This window comes from Apodemus sylvaticus, chromosome 7 (genome assembly GCF_947179515.1).
Source record: "Apodemus sylvaticus chromosome 7, mApoSyl1.1, whole genome shotgun sequence".
In the NCBI taxonomy this organism is placed as follows: domain Eukaryota; kingdom Metazoa; phylum Chordata; class Mammalia; order Rodentia; family Muridae; genus Apodemus; species Apodemus sylvaticus.
In genome coordinates, this window is record NC_067478.1 from 67,033,526 (window position 1) to 67,054,162 (window position 20,637).

The 20,637-nt window shown below is 48.3% G+C and overlaps 1 protein-coding gene across 2 annotated transcripts in view; it reads left to right on the forward strand.

The window, feature by feature from the left end:
- Paqr5 (progestin and adipoQ receptor family member 5) overlaps positions 1-20,637 on the forward strand; it is a 71,228-nt gene that overhangs the window by 14,942 nt on the left and 35,649 nt on the right. Inside the window, exon 2 of one of the 2 annotated variants that reach the window (XM_052188106.1) lies at positions 12,019-12,147. The exons of the other annotated variant lie outside the window; for it this stretch is intronic. The gene's annotated coding sequence lies outside the window, so the exon portion shown is untranslated. The remainder of the gene's footprint in view (positions 1-12,018; positions 12,148-20,637) is intronic. 2 annotated transcript variants of the gene reach the window in all.

The following is a 20,637-nucleotide window of genomic DNA, read 5'->3' on the forward strand; positions in this document are numbered from 1 at the left end:
CCCCTGCTCCAGTTTGGGGGGGCTGTATGAAGACCAAGCTGCACATCTGCTATGTCTGTGCAGTGTGGGAGCGGGGCCTAGGTCCAGCCCATGTATGCTCTTTGGTTGGTGGTTCAGTCTCTGGGAGTCCTCAAGGGTCCAATTTAGTTGACTCTGTTGGTCTTCCTGTGGAGTCCCTGTCCCTTCTGGGGCCCTCAATCCTTTTCCCCAACTCTTCCATAAGACTTTCTGAGCTCTGTCTAATGCTTGTCTCTGCATCTGTTTCAATCAGCCGCTGGATAGAACCTCTCAGAGGACAGTTATGCTAGGCCCCTGTTGGCAAGCATAACAAAGTGTCATTAATAAGAGTGTCAGGGGTTGGTGCTTGCCCACAGGCTAGGCCTGACCCTGTTCACAGGGCATGACCCTAGACATCCACTTCCTCACATGGATGCCAGCCCCACTGGGGCATTGCAAGGCTAAGGAATACCAAGACGGAGATCAAAGTCCATGTTCCTCTTAAGGGCATCCTTAACGTCACACCATGTCCCTGGCACACTGTAGAACACTGAGGTCAAGGGTGTCTTCACTGTGGAAATGGTTATGATTTCCTCTTGCCACCATTCATAGCGATGCCCCACTTAGCCTTCCTAAGCACAGTGAGGAATTTCACAGAGAAATTCCTGAAGCACGGGCTTCAGGGACAGCTGGAGTGTCCTTTGCCTCTTCACAACTTGTCAGCTACTTTTTGTTCCTCTAGTGAGCCCTCCTGGGTTCTGAGCGAACTTAGGAGCCTCTGAGGCCAGCCCTGGAGCCTCACAGTGACTCTGGGTGACAGGTTCTGAAGAGGGTGAGTTATACACCTCCCCTGTTCTAGGGGGCTAATTTAGAGAGACACATTGTTTCCAACCTTCATGAGTTTTCTCCTCCTCTTCCTCCTCCACCTCCTCCTCCTCTGCCTTTGATGTGTGTGTGTGTGTGTGTGTGTGTGTGTGTGTGTGTGTTCTGTGTGTGCACTTTTACTTGTGAGTTCAAATGCTGGTTCACAAAGAGGTCCAAGGTTAATGTCGGGAACCTTCTTCAGTTGCTGCTCTGCCTTATTTTTTGAGTCTGGGTCTCACAATTAAATCTTGCTGCTGCGGTTGTTCTAGCCACCTCGCTCTGGGATCTCATCTCTGCCTTTCTAGACTGGAATTACAGGCCACTGCCACACCCACCCAGCCAGCATTTAAGTGACTGCTTAAGATCCAGGCTCCAATCTTCTTGTTTCAACAAAACACTTTAAGGGTCGAGCTACCTCCCCAGCCACTCTTCATGAGCTTTTGAATGGTTCCGTTTACTTCAGCCCTTAAAACAACAACGACGACAAAACCACCTTGTGTTCAATAATGCCAGAACGATGATAACCTAACATTGCATGTCAGCCACTGGGGTTCTTAATCCATGGCTGCATTCAAATAGTGTAAAATGTGTTACACGAGGTGTTGGGGGAGCAGAAAGCATCCTGTCTGCCCTCACAAGAGAAACAGGTAACGCTTAGAGGCTGGGGCAGCTGACTGTGGTGGAGGGGGGAGCTCAGGCCCCAACAGCTTTGGCCGCCCTCGCCCCTTGATGCATGCAGAGTCCACACATATGTATATTGAACACCCACTCCCTGTGCATGGATTCTGGCATACAACAATCGGGAGTGTGCAAGCTCACGGAGGAAGCAGCTTTCTGGGGACTGTGAGCTAATAGTGTGAACAGTTCAAGCCCTATCACCTCTGCACTAGCTGCTTTCTCGTTGCTCTATTGTTTTAAAATTGATCTTATTTCCAAGTGTGTCTTTCTATCCCTGCACAAACATCATGCCCAAGCAGCAAGTTGGGAAGGAAAGGGTTTATTCAGCTTACATTTCCACCTTGCTGTTGATCACCAAAGGAAGTCAGGGCTGGAACTCAAGCAGGTCAGGAAGCAGGAGCTGATGCAGAGGCCATGGAGGAATGTTCCTTACTGGCTTGCTCAAGCTTGCTTTCTTATAGAACCCAGGACTACCAGCCCAGGGATGGCACCACCCACCATGGGCCCTCCCGCCTTGATCACTAATTGAGAAAATGCCTTACAGCTGGATCTCATGGAGACATTTCCTCAAGGGAGGCTCCTTTCTCTGTGATAACTCCAGCTTGTGTCAAGTTGACACACAAAACCAGCCAGTACAATGTGTATGAATGTTTTGCTTACATGTTTGCTGTGCACCGTGAGCGTGCTTGCCACCCACGGAGGTAGGAAGAGGGAGGATGTTGGATCCCTCGCAGCTGGAGTTATGGACAGTTGTAAGCCGCTGTCCATGTGGGCGCTGGGAAGTGAGCCTGGGTCCTGTGTCATAACAAGGTCTCTTAATCACTGAGCCATCTCTCTGAGAAAGAAAAAGAAAAACAAAAAGAAAAAGCAATGGCCAAAGCGGTTTAAGGAAGGCAGGGTTTATTTGGACTAGAGTTTGGAGACTGGGGAGTAGGACAGCCAGGGCAGAGAAGAGGTGGTGGCAGCTGGTCACTGTGCACCTGAGGTCAGGGGACAGAGATGAATGCTGCTGTTCCAAAGGCTTCCTCTCTTTTATTCAGCTGAGAGTGTTAAGGTTGGTCTTCCCTCCTCAATTTACCTAAACTAGAAACTTCCTTGTGGTAAGTATCCAAGAAGACTCTAGATCCTGTCAAACAGACGACAGGAAGCTCGGAAAGGCTTCAGGATGCTCTGCAGGTAGAATTGACTCAGGGAGAGCAGGCCTTGTCACCACGTGAACAGCCAGTACCTCCTAGGCTAGGGTGTCTCTCTGGCTTCCCACGCCTAACTCCTCCCTGCATTCCAATCTGTTTGCTAGCTGGGTCTGGGTGGCCCCTCCCCATTCTCCAGACACAGCCTGAATGCCTGCCAGCCCCTCAGGTGACCTTCCTCCTGGCAGGTCACACTTCCTTTGGCTCTGTGGACGCCCTCTTCCCACCTTACCTTTGGGGTGTGTCCTCTGGGTAATGATAATGTGAACAACCCACCCACGGTGTTGCTGGTTAATAACCACCACCTCCACGTCCAGTAGATGAAGTTAGCGGTTAATGATTGTCAAGAAATGCTTTTCCTGAATGCAGTCCTCAACCCGAAGATGAAGGAATGTCGATTCCCTGGACTCTCACTTTAGAGCCCCGTAGCCTGGAGTTAGAATACACCGAAGAGTACTGTTTCTTGCCGGGTGGTGGAGGCGCACGCCTGTAATCCCAGCACTCTGGGAGGCAGAGGCAGGCAGATTTCTGAGTTTGAGGCCAGCCTGGTCTACAGAGTGAGTTCCAGGACAGCCAGGGTTACACAGAGAAACCCTGTCTTGAAAAGACCAAATCCAAAAAAACCAAAAAAAAAAAAAAAAAAAGAGTACTGTTTCTTTATGTGTGTGTGCGAGCACACACACACAAACACACCACCACCACCACATCATACACCATACATCACCACCACCACCGTGCTGTTTCCATCTCTGGCATCTCCAGACCCAGGCCCAGTAGGCCTCTGTTCACAGGCTGCTTCCCTGCCTTACCTTTCCCTAGAGACCCTACTCTCTCTTCTGCCAAAGTGACCTTGGCTTTAGGATCTACCCCAATCCTTGCTTCTGTCCTGAGCCTCTCCTTGCTTTGTTCTGGGTACCAGCACTGAACTCCCCCCAAGCTTTGGACAGCTTTTTAGGTATACTTCCTATGTTCTTGGCTTGGCTAAGGGTTCAGCAGAGGGAGGGGCTGGAGGCTGCCACCCAGATTGGGTCAGCTGGGCTCTTAGACCATTCTGGAGCCTAAGGTGCCATCTGGGGTCCGTGGAGGGAGGGACATGATGAAGGAAGAGGTGGTACTCTCCAGGCAGGTAAGGGATGTGTGCACGGTCATCTAAAAGCCTCAGGAGTGGCGCATAAGAAGGATAAACTGGCCCCTGTGGTGTGAGGACCGCAAAGCAGGTGCTCTCAGATCCATCTGCCCCTCGATGCTCCCCCTAAGGCTTCTCTCTCTGAGGACTAAGGATGGCTCAGACGGCTCAGATGGCCAACACCTGGCCAAGCAGTGGCACCCATGCTGAGTTTATGCCTCCTGAGGGTCTGTGGAGTTACATATAAAATGATCTTCTTTAGTAGCTGTCCCCCACTCCACCCGACCCACTGTCCACCTTGTCCTGATGCTTCTGGCTTTGGGTTGTGTAGCACTGTCTCCCAGCATACCCAAGGCTAGGCAGCTTAGACGCTCAGTGATGCCCCTTATCTGGCTGTGCCTGGGAACTGACCCTGAGACTTTATAAAGGGCAAAAGACATACGGGATCTGGAGAGAATCAGTGGCCTTGACGGTTGCTGGTGCCTCAGAATCAGAAAGCTGGAGGTAGACCAGAGAGGAGGGGCTGGCTTTGGGGAGGACCATCAGATCCCTGGATTTCGCAGTGTTTGGAGTGGCTTGCTGGAGATTTCCAGGCTGTGTCTCTGGCTAACTCCAGCCTCCTCTCACCACTTCACATGAAGATCAGCTCCCCATCAAGAGCTCCAAGCTGTTCATTCAAGGTGGGGAGCCCTGAGCCCATAGAGGGGCCCTGTAGCACCTGAGGACCTTACAGTACGCTCACAGAGTGTGGCAATGTTTGCTGTCTACAACCTCTCTTTCTAGCCTCCTACACAGTGGCTGCTTTATCTCAGGCTGCTTTCGGATTAGATTAGCAGCTAGAGAGAAGGTGGAGGTAGGTAGATCTGCCTCTCCTAGCAGGCTAGGAGGCTGGCACTAGCAGTCAGGGCCTGTGCTTACTTTCTGTGACCCTTTCTAGACTTTGGGAGGAGTCTGCTGTAGCACCCCCCCTGGGGGCCAATGAGCAGGTAGGTAGGGTCTCAAAAGAGCCCTGGCCCTGGGTGCTTTAATATGAGCATTTAAGGCAACAACAGCTCCACGGCCTCTGCCCTCTTCCGTGCTCCAGAACCTCAGTCGTTTGGGCTCTCGCTGTGTTTTGCAGTCACTCGGTGTCTCCTCTTCTGACTCTCATAGAGTTTGAGGTAACTGAGCTATAATAGTGTAGAACTCCCCCGGGGGTGGGGGTGGGGGTGGGGTGGGGCACACGCTTTCCCTGCCAGCTCTGGCACGGCACACGGGGTTCTTTACCACCAGGTCAGGCCATTCCTGTGTCCTTCACATATTTGTATTTTCCAAAGTGGCATTTTAAAAGTGTGAAGTTGGATACCCCATCATTTAGGAGACAAAAATGATTTTGAGCCCTAAAGGGAAAATTTACAAAACAAAAAAAATAAAAACAACACAAAAGCACTTTCATTTGGGACTGAGTTAGCAGATGAGCAGAAATGAAGGTTCTAGAACGTTAATATCTAGGCTATTTATTTACTTTCAGATCTACATATTGTAGGTCTGGGCCTTGTACATGCTACTCAAGTGCTCTGCTGTACACACTTTGAAACCTCAACATGTTCAGGGAACAGCTAGAATCTTTATATCAAAAAAAATGTTGCTAGAATCATTTTTTTTTACAAGTATGGGTTTTTTATTTTTATTTCCCTTATTTGTTTGTTTGCTTTTTCAAGACAGGGGTTCTCTGTGTAGCCCCTGCTGTCCTGGAACTTACTCTGTAGACCAGGCTGGCCTTGAACTCACAGAGGTCTACCTGCCTCTGCCTTCTGAGTGCTGGGACTAATGATTTTCTTTTCTAGAAAAAGCTTTTTGTGGATGTGGGAGATGTCACCTGAAGTTGTCCTCAGCCTCTGTCTGCATGTACACACAAGTACATGTACACACTCACACAGACATTCACACTCACACACACTCTAAAGCAGTGGTGTTCAACCTTCCTAATGCTGCAACCCTTTAATACAGTTGCTCATGTTTTGGCGACCCCCCCTAAATTATTTTCATTGCTACTTCATAACTATTTTGTTGCTACTGTTATGAATTAAATATGTCTTTTCCAATGGTCATAGGCGACCTCTATGGAAGGGTCGTTCAACTCCCAAAGGGTCACAACCCATGGGTTGAAAACCAGTGAGCAAAAGGTGAGGTAGAGGGAAGATGCTAGGCAAATAGCCAGCACAAAAACATGGAGGAAGGACCTGGTGTTAAGGACAGAGTTGAGAGAGCAGGTGGGGGACACATGGCCAGGCTAACAGGAGGAGGCTGGAACAGGGTAGAGAGCAGAGGTCAGAAGGACACCCTAAGGACTTGAGATCATCCAAGACCTACTGGAGGGGACTGCATGATTTTATTTTTGAGACAGGGTTGTCGTTTTAGCCCAAGCTGTCCTGGGCACCATCCTCCTCCCTCCTGTTCTGTGCTGAGATTACAGCTCTGCGTCGCTGTGCCCATCCTCCGGATTTTCTTGTAGGAGCATAAGGTAGGGACGGTGAGAAAGGCACTCTAGGACAATGGAGAGTTATTGAGGTTTCTAAGGCCACCTTGGAGCTCACGGCCACTAGACCTGAGGTGCTGGGCGAGCCTGCGTCTGCTTTGATCCCTGGGAATGCAGGGGACTAACGTGATGGCTGGCCTCTGTGGGTACTCAACACGATTTGCTGACAGCTTTTCAGTGCCTCCAGTGTGGGCCGCTTGTCACTCCCAACCCTTACCTGGTGGTGACAACTTAGAACCTTGGGCTTCAGCCCTGGCTATTTGCCTAGTATCTTCCCTCTGCCTTACCTTAGCTCACTGGTTTCCAACCCATGGGTTGCGACCCTTTGGGAGTTGAACGACCCTTCCATAGGGGTTGCCTAAGACCATTGGAAAACACATATTTAATTACAATTCACAACTTCAGCTTTCTCTAGGCCATTCAACAGTATAGTATCCCTTAGGCCCCAGCTACCCTGAATGGAGGAATTCCAAGGCCAGTTCTGTCCCTGGGCCAGGAGAAGGGATAGGGACCTACAAAAGGCTCAGAAGTGACCTCAGAACTTCAATATTAACAAGTCTGAGTTGGCAGACACAGATTAATCCTCCAAGGCTGGCCAAGGCTTGAAAGACTCATTCTTCTGTCTCATTTAGACAGCATGGTTGCTTTGAAGATGGCCCCATACGTGTGTGGTTCAGTGGGAGGCAACCCCAACATTGGAGAAAACTTAGAAAAGAAAGGAAGTCCCTAGGTTGGCTGCCCTGCCCCCACTGCCTTGAGAGAACCCCAGCCAACACTCTGGGGAGCAGCCTTCTAAGCATTTACATTTTCTGTCCACAAATACAACCGTTACATGCAACCAGACTTTCTATGGATGGTATGACAAGATTTACGCCATTACATAACCTGTTTTTCCTTTAACAACTTGTCATGACACGGTTTCCTGTCAGTTAGCACAGGTCTGTAACATTTTTTATAGGTCTGGGTTTGCATGGGTGTGTTGTGACAGCTTTTCTGTATAGTGTGCTAAGGAATAGCGCCCACTCTTTTCCAGATGTTCAGTGATTGCCTAGTGGTAAATGTTTAGAAAAACTGCCATAGCTGCCAAAAAAAAAAAAAAAAAAAAAAAAAAAAAAAAAGGCTTAGCTCCCTCTCTGAGTCCTAATGCCCAGCTGGGAGGTCACCATGGCAACCCCCTGATTGCCTCATTTGCTCATTTGTGGCCTAGAACCAGCAGTGCTGAGGAGGGGGTGTGCAGGATAGGGCAAGTGACAGGGTTGAGGGGACGCTCTCTGTCTTCAGAGACTTTACAAGCACAGGGCAGAAGGAACAGGGGAGAAGGGAGAGCATCCTCAGAGCTGAGGTGGCTGAGGCTGTAACAGGGTAATAGTCACTCTCGACTGGATGCCTGTCCGCCATCAAGTACCACATCCATCTTTTTAAGAGCTGGTGCCACTTCTCCTGTCTTCCTCGTTCAAGGGATAAGGATGTGAAAGTGGGCCATTGACCAAGTGTACATAGAAGAGTGTTGAACACACATGGTCGATGAGAGAGCCGGCACTGAAGATTGGCCCGGTGACATTCCACCGGGCAGTGGCTAGCACTCCGGACGCTGACAATCTGTCTGTATTTGCTACATAGAATCTTCCTTGCCACCCAGCCAGAGGTTACCTGTCTTTCCCCTGCTGCCACCCTGAAGCCTCTGGTCCCGGCAACCAAGGAGCCCGTGCTTACCTGGTTCTGATGGGGACTCCCCGCCTCTTCATCCAGCTCACACAGGCCACCTGCCTCTGAGGCCCTCTGCCACTTCCAGGCTGAATCTGACAGATCTGCTGGGGCATAGAAGTCCCCTTATCCACAGGGGATGCATTCAGAGACTCAGGATGCCTGAGACCGTGGGTGTTACCAAATCACTAGATGCAATGTCTCCTGCCTCTCTTCTGATAAATATATATTCATGATAAAGATTGATATAGAAATTTAGCAGTTTGAGGGGGCATCAATGTGGCACAGCTGATAAAGGTGATTGCCTCCAAGCCTGGTAACCTGAGTTCAATTCCCAGGACCCATAGAAAAAGAAAACTCACTCCTACAAGTTGTCCTCTGACTTTTGCATCATACTGACGCTGGCACATATACACACACAGACACACAGACACGGACACACATACTAAATACATTGATAAATGCAATTTTTAAAAGAAATCAGTACACTGGTGGATTGGCAGCAATCACAGAAAGAGAACAATTACAGTACTATGCGTAGCACAAGTTGTGTGAATGGGTTTTCTTTTTTTCAAAAAGACCAAAAATAAATACTAGTACTTTTGAACTGAGTCAGGCAGTGGTGGCACACGCCTTTAATCCCAGCACTTAGGAGTCAGAGGCAGGCAGATTTCTGAGTTTGAGGCCAGCCTGGTCTACTCAGCCAGTTTTGAGTTCTAGGACATCCAGAGCTATACAGAGAAACCCTGTCTTGGAAAAAAAAAAAAAAACCAACCAACCAACCAACCAATCAATCAATAAATGCTAGTACTTTTGAACTGAAGTTGGTCGTGGATGTAGAAACAGGTTGTCCTCTTTGCCTGCCTCTGGCCTTTCCCAGTGGACTCTCAGATCTCTGAGGCTGCTGCACTTGTGGGAGGAGGGGAGAATTCACCTCAAGATCTCACCCGGACTCTCTAGCCTCCCTCTCTGAGTCTGACCCTCCTTTCTTGCCTGTGCTCCTCAGAGGCTCCCTCCTTGGCAATATCATAGCGTGGACCATCCTTGGGTCTGATGTGCCCTGGAGTGTGAGCAGGGAGGGTGTGAGAGGGAGGGTATGAGTGGGGAGGTTGTGAGTGGGGATAGTGTGAGTGGGGAGGGTATGAGCAGGGAAGGTGTGAGGGGAAGGTGTGAGGGGGAGGGTGTGAGTAGGGGTGTGTGAGGGGAAGGTGTGAGGGGGAGGGTGTGAGTGGGGGTGTGAGAGTGGGGGTGTGAGGGGGAGGGTGTGAGGGGAGGGTGTGAGGGGGAGGTGTGAGGGGAAGGTGTGAGGGGGAGAGTGTGAGTGGGGATAGTGTGAGTGGGGAGGGTATGAGCAGGGAGGGTGTGAGGGGAAGGTGTGAGGGGGAGGGTGTGAGTGGGGGTGTGTGAGGGGAAGGTGTGAGGGGGAGGGTGTGAGGGGGAGGGTGTGAGTGGGAGGGTGTGAGTGGGGAGGGTGTGAGGGGAAGGTGTGAGGGGGAGGGTGTGAGTGGGGGTGTGAGGGGGAGGGTGTGAGGGGAGGGTGTGAGGGGAAGGTGTGAGGGGGAGAGTGTGAGTGGGGGGTGTGAGCAGGGAGGGTGTGAGGGGAAGGTGTGAGGGGGAGAGTGGGGGGTGTGAGCAGGGAGGGTGTGAGGGGGAGGGTGTGAGGGGGAGGGAGGGAGGGGGAGGGTGTGAGCGCAGAGGGTGTGAGCGCAGAGGGTGTGAGCAGCAAGGGCTTCCTTTTTCACACTGCAATTTTTCTCATGCCAAGCTAGAAAAACCAAGGCTCAGGATAATCCTGGCCCTCACCCCACCCCAACTTTGTTTTGCTCTACCAGGGCCACCAGCCTGGCTTATCCTGTAGGATCTTCGTGTTCCTCGCCTCTGGAGGAAACTCAGGTGCTTCTTGGCTTCTGAAAGATCCTTCTCTTTGTCTCTCAATTTTATCTAAAGCTTTAACTTCCCCTCTGAAACTTGGCCACAGTTTTTAATACTTATGTTAACTAATTGATTGACTGATTGACTGTGGGGAACACATGTGAGACACAGCATGCTTGTGGAAGTCAGAGGCTAACGGAGTTAGCTTTCTCCTTGACGGGATGGGTCCTTGGCCGCAAGCTCCTCTACTCACTGAGCCATCTCACTGGCCTCCAGCCTGCAGATCTGTAAACCTCAGGCCTGTGAGGCTAGAAACTGCCCCGGGCCCTTGGTTCTCACAGTGTTCCCACCTCTTCCAGTCCTATGGGAAATGGGGTCTAGGACTGTGCTCTGAGCCCCAAGCTGGAGTTACTCAGTTTCTCTCCTTGTGATTGGACGATCAATTGTGTCACCAAGGGCCTCCTAGACTCTGACTAGTGGACTCAGAGTTGTGAGGTTTCATGTTTATCAAGAGAACTGGGGTTCAAGATTCCTATGTGAGGATCCCCAATTTTTTAAATGTAGACCTAGGTTTTGGTTTTATACAATATTTTAAGTAATTCTTTGAGAATGTCATGTTGTTTGATTTTTGGTTTGGTTCAGTTTTTTTTTTTTTTTACAGTGTCTGATGTGCTGGCTTCTAACTTGCTATGTAGCAGAGAATAACCTTGAACTTCTGATTCCCGCTTCTAGGGCTTGCCCCACTACACTGTGCAGTTTATGCAGTGCTGGAAATCAAACCCAGGGCTTTGCACGTGCTGGGAAAGCCCGGCTTGTATGCTTTTCCTCAGTTGCTTTAGTTATTTACAGTTGTGCAGAAGGTGCAGAGCCTTCCGCAGGCTCCCTCTCTGCTCTCTCCCCAGCCTGCTGTTGTTAACGTGGCATGTATAATGTAGATAGAGATAGAGATCCTTTTGCTTAAGACAAAGTCTCATGCAGCCAAGGCTGGTGGTCTTGAGCTCCTGTTCCTCCTGCCTCCACCTCTGGCTAGGATACAGACGTACATCACCACACCCTAGCCAGAGAAATGAGAGCTAATCAATACTGATATGGTGTTATTAACAGGATTTTGGTTTCTATTAGGGTTTCTTCCGTGCTATGCCTTCTGCGGGTTTGACAAATGCATAGTGTTCCCATGGCCATCATTACAGAGTGGTTCTGGTTTTAAAACTCACTTTAGAAGGCAGAAGGCTATTTGCCTTGTACTCTACGCCACACCCTGTATTCAGCTCTGCCTTGCTCTCTCGGTCTCTACAAGTGGACCTGTCTGTTTGGCTCCTCCCGTTCCGGGATCCAGGCTGCTGGGAGGCCCCTCAGGAGTGGGTCAGGGGTCCCAGTCTGGGCCACTCTGCAGAGGACCTTGAGAACTGGCAGCCTTCCCAGACCAAGATGGCCCTGCCCTCACCACACCTGGAAGGGTGGCTGGCCTGAGGCAGGGGTGTGCCCTGTGTGGGGCTGAGCCTGAGCACTGTTCCCTAAGCAGAGGAAAGGGGAAGTTCAGGGTGTGGCTGGCAAGCCTGTTTGTAGACTGGCTGGGGCCTGAAGGGCAGGAATGGGGAAGGAGATGAAGGGAGCTGGGTGGGACCCCTGGGTGGGACCCCCCCCCATATTCCACCCATGTCTTTCTTGCCTGGCCTCATAGCTTTCCACTCAAAGGGAGTGAGCCACCAGGCTTGGGAAAACAGTGGAGAAGGAAAATTACCTCAGAGCAACCTTACCTGCAAAGCTACACCCACATGCGCTGGGAGATCCAGGTTCCCTCTCATCGCCTAACACCGCACCCCCACCCCAGCTCTGCCTCTCTATAGCCAATTTCAAAGGTGACCATAGTCTCTGAGCTCTTCTATTTGAGGAGCTCAGAGACTATGGTCACCTTTGAACCTTTGCTTGACGGGTCCCTTCCGCTCCTGAGCTCTCACACTGTACACATACCACGCCCACAGCTAATCTACCCGAACCCTCCCCTGGTACTCCCTCCACGAGGCTTCCCTGCAGGTCTCTTCCACTCAGCCTTGCTCCTTTGTCCACAGACTATCTGACCCAGTTGTTCACCGGTCTATGTGTTCCCATTCTTCTGGGGGAACTCACTGTGGTTGTGTGCCCCATCTGCAGAGTGCCTAAATCTCTAGATCATTCACCAGCCTCACCTCACCCCGTGGGTAAGTGGAGGTCAACTGACCAGTGTAACCTCAGAGAGAATACTCAATAAGGTTTTAGAGGGTCTCATAAAAATAGACCGAGTCCTGTCTTCCATTGAGCCATCTAAATAGTGGCTTAAAGAGTGACCACACCCTCAGGACTCAGAATGAGTGTCCTGTTAATGTCTGGGTCCCATCCACTGAGTGGCTTGATGCTGGCATGCTTTAGGCAGAGAGAGAGAGAGAGAGAGAGAGAGAGAGAGAGAGAGAGAGAGCCTTCATCCATTATTCAGTAAGTCTTCCAGTCTCCTATGAGGACCAAAGCCAAGAATTGAAACTACCAAGTACTAGGATTAAAGGTGTGCACCAAGGGTACCAGCTGCTAAGCAGGAGAACTGCACCTCAGCTGTGACCCTAAGACCGCTTGGAGGTGGTCAGCGAAGGTGACGTTGAAGTCAGACTAAGTACGGGATTGGTGTTCCTCCTGAGGAAGCAGACATGACTAGACCTTGAAGGTCTGGAGAAGTGAACAGTCAGAGACCTTTGAGACCTGAGACAGGCCCCAATCCCCACACCTCCACCTGTCCCGGGGAGCTGCAGAAAAGAGGTTATGAGTGACCATTATTCTGGCCTGGGCTCCCTCTGGGTGCCCCACAGGGACAGCTGGGTTGAAAAGCAAACCCTGCAGGTGATCTGGCCTGCGGGTGAGCACTAAGCCTGTTGCCTCTGGGTGTGGACATTCCTCTGGTGCAGACAAGTCTAGCAGAAGGCTTCTCTTGGGGCTGGCCGCAGAGAAGGCCCCTGTGTAGCCAGCAAGGCAGGTAGAACAGGCCCTTCCTTCATCCATCAACTGGAGTGCCTGCCCTCTTGAAGCCTGTATAGCCACTCTGGCCCTACTGAGATCTGTCTAGACACTAGAGTGCCTCAGAGTTTGACTTAATTCTTGTTGACCAGACACTCTCCAAGGCTGATGGTCTAGAACATTTTTTTTCTCCAGTTCACAAATATCACTGAATATTTGATAGCATGACTGGTCCCCAGTGACACAAATGCACATGTGCAACACACACACACACACACACACACACACACACACACACACACACACACACTGTTTTCTAGGTTTGAAACCCCCGCCCCAGTAGGTGTCACAGCTGCTAGCCCCTCTCCTGATATTTTCCTATCTAGAATTTCCCAGGCCAGTCAGGACTCAGTAAACTGACTTTGTGCCCTATTAACAGCATACTGCCTGCACTTTGATCAGCAGACACATTGTGAAGAGACCCAGCAGGTTGCTTCTGTTTGCCGAGGTGGGCGTTCAGACTCTGGCTGAAGCTTGGCTGAGATCGGAGTGTGTCCTGTAGCTAGGGAATGGCATCAGATGCAGCCAGCTTGTCAACTGTCCTGTGAGCTTGCTCTTTTCCCTCAGACTTGGGCTCCCGCAGGGTGGAGCTACTGGATTTTCCAGTTCTACAGACATCTATGTGCAGGTTCCCTCTGTTGCTTAGAGAGCTTGTTTCATCTTGACTTTGCCAGGCCCTTGTCCAGTGACCTCAGGCAAGTCCTTTCTTATCTAGAATGTCCATCTATATAACCTCAAGAGTGCTGGGTTGAGCAAGTCTGTGTCTCTGCAGAGAGAGGGATTGGCAGCAACAGGAAATACATGATACATGCTTGTTAGGTTGTTTGTTTTTTCTTCTGCAAGATTTGGAAAGAATAAATTTTTGTATTAAAACAGGCACAGGGCTGGAGAGATGGCTCAGTGGTTAAGAGCACTGACTGTTCTTCCGAAGGTCCTGAGTTTAAATCCCAGCAACCACATGGTGGCTCACAACCATCCATAATGAGATCTGATGCCCTCTTCTGGAGTGTCTGAAGACAGCTACAATGTACTTCCATATAAATAAATCTTAAAAAATAAATAACATAAAATAAAGAAAAAAAAAACCCAGCCTCAAATGAGTTCTGGGCCAGGCTATAAAATACATGCTTAAAAGAAGATACTTCTATTATGGTAAAGTATATTACATAAAATGTATTATTCTGTGTGCTTATGTAAGTGCACATACATCTGTGCATGTGCAGAGGCAGGAGGTTAATACTGAGTCCTCAACTTTGTTATTTGAGGCAGGGTCACTCACAGAATCTGGTGCTCACTGATTTAGTGCGTGGCTGTCTCCTGAGAATCAGGGATTCTCCTGCCTCTCCCTCCCCAGTGATGAGACTAAATTCATACCCTGCTGCACCTGGTTTTTGTATGTGGGTGTTGGAGGTCTGCTTCCCAAGCAGCTGGTGTTGGGATCTCTTGAGGAGGTACATAGGCTTCCAGATGGAGTAAAATTCAGACATTCTTGATGGCCTCTTGATGAGTTGAACAGAGTTGAAGAGTTGTCTAGAGACATGGTTTAGGGGTTAAACTAAGAGGTCTTGAGCTCAATTCCCAGCAACCACATGGTGGCTCACAACCATCTGTAATGGGATTTAACATCCCCTTCTGGTGTGTCTGAAGACAGCATACTCATATATATAAAATAAGTAAGTAAATCTTTTAAAAATTATTATTTAAAAAAAAGAGTTGAATAACAGGTTCAGAGAGTGACCGCTGTAAACAGACCTAAGCAGTGGCTACCACTGTCACTCAGCACAGGGGCTCCTTCATCCACCAGTTCTGGCACAGCCCTACCCTCTAACATTTATTGTCTTTATTGTTTTCCTGTTGCTGTGATAAAATACCCTGACTAAAGCACCTTAAGGGAGAAAGGCGTTATCCGGGCTTGCTCTCTGAGGGTATAACCCTTCACAGCAGGAGACTTCCTGGTGGCCAGAGCTTGCTAGAGAAAGATGGATCACAGCTTGCTTTCTCCTTTTCAGACAGCCAAGACCCAAACCCAGAAAGAACTCTGAGTCTTCCCTGCCTCTCTTTCCTAATCGAGACAGTCCCTCACAAGCACCCCCAGAAGCCTGTCTCCTAGGTGACCCTAGATCTTGTCAGGTTGACAGTATTAACCATCACAGTTATTCAGGAGGCTGGGTAACCTGACAGCCTCAGTGGGTCCTCCAGTTCCTATCTCCCCAGCACTGAAATTACAGACACACTTTTTGCATGAGTACTGGGGACTGAACACAGGCCCTCGTACATGTGACAGGCATACCCATGACCGATCTGTCTCTCTAGGCTCCCTGGACCCTGCACACACTCCAGCCTAACATTTTAGCAGCTCTAAAATTAGGATTCATTTCCAGGCAACAGCATCTCCTGATTGTAATTGGCATCATTTTCTCTCTTTTTTGGTACATGAAAATGGTGATGTGTCTTCCAGCTAACGGTGTCTGAAGGTCATTGAAATGCCATCCTGGGCTCAGTTGATATTTAGATGCTTGGGGACAATTAGACCATGCCTCTGTGCCCATTGTTAGTCCAGTGCAGTGAGAAGCTGGTGCTAGGTTTCTGAGATCCATATTTGTTTCAGCACAAGGGCATCATAAAATCTTCAGGACAGGCTACCTGTGCTTTGGGGGCCTCTCAAGCACACCTTGTCTGAGAGTTCACCTGAGGTAGTGATGCCGGAGGAACCTGAAGTAGTAAAATTAATGCCAGAAAAGATTTACTGCTGGGCAGGTGGTGGCACACGCCTTTAATCCCAGCACTTGGGAGGCAGAGGCAGGTGGATTTCTGAGTTCGAGGCTAGCCTGGTTTACAGAGTGAGTTCCAGGACAGCCAGGGCTACACATAGAAAAACCCGGTCTCGAAAAACAAAACAGAACAAAAAACAAAGCAAAACAAAACAAAAAAACAGAAAAGATTTGCTAATATGCTTGCTTAGGAAACATTAAGTTGCACAAAGTAGAATTTCGCTGAAGGAGTGCTGCCTCCCATATAGATGGAAGATAAATAGTGTTCTAAGCTGGCTGGTTAGAAAGGGTAGGAAAGACAACTCTGTATCATAACTATTCAAAAGAGCAACATTGTTGTGCTTAAAAATAATCCTGCCAATATTTTGCTTTGTAAATCTCTCATCCGTTTAAGTAGCCAGACTTGCAGTCTCCGGTCTCTGTTTAAATTGTTCAAAGTATAATCTGGGGCCAGGGTTGAGAATGACACTGTGTGTGGAAGTGTAAGCCCAGTACCTGTGTGATCTGTTAACATTTTTTGAGCAAAGCCAGTTCCCTTTTGTGTGTTAGCGAGAACCAGTTGTACACTAGTTCTAGTGTTATAGAACTTTTTCCTTTGTTAATCTCAAAAGACTGTGGATTGACTCCATGTTAGTTCTGTAACAGTAGCACAGTTAAGACATCTGGTTCAGTACAAGCTACCCGTTCCTCTCATGTGGCTCCTGTGGGCTCCATGGGAGGAACAGCCTCCCTGGCCATCCTGTAGCTGTCCCTGTGTGTGTGCACACCAGAGGGCACACAGACTTTGAATCTCACTTACACATCTCTAGTCCCACTTATTTCTCTGGTGAAACAGAATTGCTATACTCCCAAGTGTACTCTTAGGTGTAGGTGCACAGTGACCCCAGCTGGACCCAAAATCTCTTCTGGAGTGAGGTGATGTTTGGTCTTTCAGATGCTAACAAACACTCATGAGGCTATGGTTAGAAGTTTAAAAGTTACTACTGCTACTACTAGTGTGGTGTGTGTGTGTGTGTGTGTGTGTGTGTGTAGCTATGTGAGTGGTTATCTGAAGCCAGAAGAGGGTGTGAGATCCCCAGGAGCTGCAGTTATAGGGGGTTGGTTGTGAGTCACCCCATGTGTGTTCTGGGATCCAAACGCAGGTTCTCTGCAACAGCAGTAAGTGCTCTTAAATCCTGAGCCATCTCTCCAGCCCCTCATGTGAAGTCGTTAAAAGCAGACTGTAAACATAACACAGCCATGGATGGCCATGCATTGGGATGTAGTCTTTGGCAGCCAGCACTGAGCTCATCTTCAACAAGTGCAACTTTTGAACTGTGGGGATGGAAAGGTGAGATCCTGTCCCTCACCCACCAGAAGTGCCACAGCCATTAACCTACCACACAGCATTCAGTTAGTAAGAGGGAAAACACAATGAATTTATTTGATCTAAGTTTGCTAGGACTGGGGGTATGGCTTCATTGGTAAATGTTTCCCAGCATGCATAAAGCCCTGGATGATATCCCTAGCAGCACAGAAAACCGAGAGCAGTGGTGGGTACTTCAAATAACTTAAACAGAAACAGGAGACTATAAGTCAGGATACTTGGGCAGATGGGAGATTTACACAGCAAAGATATTGGCAGAATTATTTTTAAGTACACCTACAATCCCAGCACTTAAGAGGTGGAGGCAGAATCAAAGGTTCGAAGCCATGTTCAACTATTCAGCACATTCAAGACCAGACTATAGGAGACCTTTGTTTCAAAAACTCGAGTGCCGAAGGCTGAGGAATGGCTGTCAGTAACAAGCTTCTGACACACTTTCTATGGCACGAGATACTTCAGAAATACAGGCCTAAATTTAGACCCATCAAGAACAGTGTTCGTGCTCGAGTTCTGTGAAGAGTGGTCAGCATTTGAGATGTATGATTGGACACGGAGTGTGGCCTAATGCAAACGGACCCAAGTGGGAACCCCGGGCAGGCCTGTCTGCTCAAAATGTTTGTCTCTCTTTGCAAACATACTCTCTTTTGGATGTGCACCAGGGCCTCTGGAGTCAGGATATACAAAGGAGCATGAGACCATGAATTTTCTGAGTATTACAGCCTGCTTTAGGAGAAAGAGAGGGTGACAGAGAGCAGGGCAGGAGGAGGTTCCAGAGCCCTGTTTCTGGGCCCTTCTAGTCTCCTTCAGTGCTCAACTCGATGAGGAGTTATGTTTTGAGATGCTGTTTTCAGAGCCTCTGTACAATGCAATGGTTCTCAACCTTCCTACTGCTGTGATCCTTTAAGATAGTTCTTTATGTTGTAGTGACCCTCAACCATAAAATTATTTCGCTGCTACTTCATAACTGTAATTTTGCTGCCACTATAAATTATAATATGAATATCTGATGTGCAGTTTCCGATATGTGACCCCCCCCCAGGGGTCAAGACCCACAGGTTAAAAACTGCTAATATCATGGATAAAAGATTAAATAATATTCTTTAGTCAAATTGTATGAGGCAACTCAAAAAAGTGACAGTATTTATAAAGAAGAAGTTGTCTTGGATGACACAGATGAAGATTTCAATACATTTACAATGAGAAAAAATTTACTATATTAAATAGGGTTGAAATTCTATATGTGTGCTTGACTAAATTAATAAATTTGTGCTAATAATGTGACTAATTGTTGGTTCATTTATATTACTAAAATTTTAAATCCTTGGAACCTGTCACCAGCTTCTTTTGGGCCAACTTATATGACAAAATTAGTAGGTACCTTAGGTTTTGTTGTTGTTGTTGTTGTTGTCACTGTGATGAAGCACCCAGACCAAAAGCAATCAGGGGAGGAAAGGATTGATTTCATTTTACAACTCAAAGTTCATATCCAAGTCTGTCAGGACAGGACTCACATAGGGCAGGAACCTGGAGGCAGGAGCAGATGCACAGGCTGTGGAGAGTCACTGCTCACTGGCTTGCTCCCCATGGCTTGCTCAGCCTGTTTTCTTATAGCTCCTAGGACCACCAGGCCAGGGATGACACTTCCCACAGTGAGGTGCCCCCCATCATCAATTAGAAAAAAAATGCACCACAGGTTTGCCCACAGGCCAGTCTAGCGGGGGCATTTTCTCAATTTAGTTGCCATCTTCCAAAATAACTCTAACTGTGTCAAGTCGACATAAACCTGGCCACCACACTCAGCTATAGCCTTTAAGGTATGGGGTATTCCACCAAGCTTGTTGTCTTCTAGGGACGGGACCTACAAGAGCAGACCATCTGTCATGAGGTGAATGAAGTCCTCAAATTCAGTTTTACTTCTTATTAAGTTTTGGATGCCCTTGAATTTGGGTTTGATTTTATTCTCATTCATTTTTTTTAAGGCTATTTCAGAACAATTCCAGCAAGTTCCGTGGATATATTACAATATTCACTTGCTTTTTGAGATAGTATCTCCCACTTCCCAGGCTGTCCTGGAACTCTGTGTAGCCAAGCATGACCTTGAACTTGTCTTCCTGCCTCCTGAGTGCTGAGGTCACAAGTGTGTACTAACTACTATACGTGGTTCTATGTTGTCCTCAGGATCAAGCCCAGCGCTTTGCGTGTGCTAAGCAAGCACTCCACCAACTGAGAAACATCCCCAGCCCTTCTGTTACAAAACCATGAGACCTCCAGTAAGATGTCTTACATGAAACACTACTACACTGTATCTTTCTGATGTGTCTGGATTTTATCTTAGAAACCGTGGTGGTTAACTTTAATTGTCAACTTGACACAACTTGAGAGCCCTAATGAGGGATTGTTTACCTTGGGTTGGCCTTTGAGCATGTTTGTGTAAAATTATCTTAATTGATACAGGAAAATCAAGCCACTGTGGGTGATACCATTCCCTAGGCAGGGGTCCCTGAACTGCCTAAGAGTGAAGAAAGTGAGATGAACCCAATAGAGTGAGCATGTATTCATTTCTCTATTGACTGCGGATACAATGCGACCAGCTCTCTCAAACGCCTGCTCCTGTCTTCCTTGCAATGATGGGCTATAGCCTGGGAATTAGCTAAAATAAACCCTTTGCCCCTAAGTTGCCTTTTTATCAGAGTGTTTCTTCCACAGCAACAGAATTAAAAGTTGAACAGAAGCCCTTGAACAAACTTGTCTCTTGACCCAGCAACCCAAGCTGCCATGTTGGTGATACTGCAAATTGAAGCCTGGTTTTTCTAGGGTCTGTGAAATAAAGAGCCTGTTTCCCAGGAGGTAGAATTAAGAAGCTCATGGAGTTCATTCCAGGTTCAGTGGTTTCTGAAAAGCTTAAGATCAGCTGTGTGCCGTGACTTCCCACCATCAGTCACTGGTCTTTTGCAATTGTTGACAAACAAAGATGGACAATTTAGATGTGGGCTAACAACCTAGTTGTAAGAGAGGCTTCATTACTTTGAATGCTGTATGAATATAACAGCAGAAGCCTCCCACTTTTGAAACAGGTCTGTCAAGTTCTGACTTATCTGGGACTTGGCCTCAGCTTGCTAAGTTGGCAGGAGTGGCTCCCTACTTGCCATCCAGACCACACACATCCCAAGCATACCGCTTCCATCATCTCCCCATGCGCAGGGGAACGTGGACTTGGTGCATTGTGCTAGGATGTAGTCCCTTTAGTTAATTGGTTCTCATATTCATGTGTGCATGTGGAGGTTGGAGGTTGTCACATTCTTATCTAATTGCTCTCCATTTCTCTCTCTCTCTCTCTCTCTTTCTCTCTCTCTCTCTCTCTCTCTCTCTCTCTCTCTCTCTCTCTCTCTCTCTCTCTCTCGGTGTGTGTGTGTGTGATGTGTGATATGTGAATTTCCAGTCGATCCAGGGAGATTAGGAAAGGTCCCAGGCCCTCAGAGGCAGGGAAGATTCCCCTCTGTTGCTGGGGACAT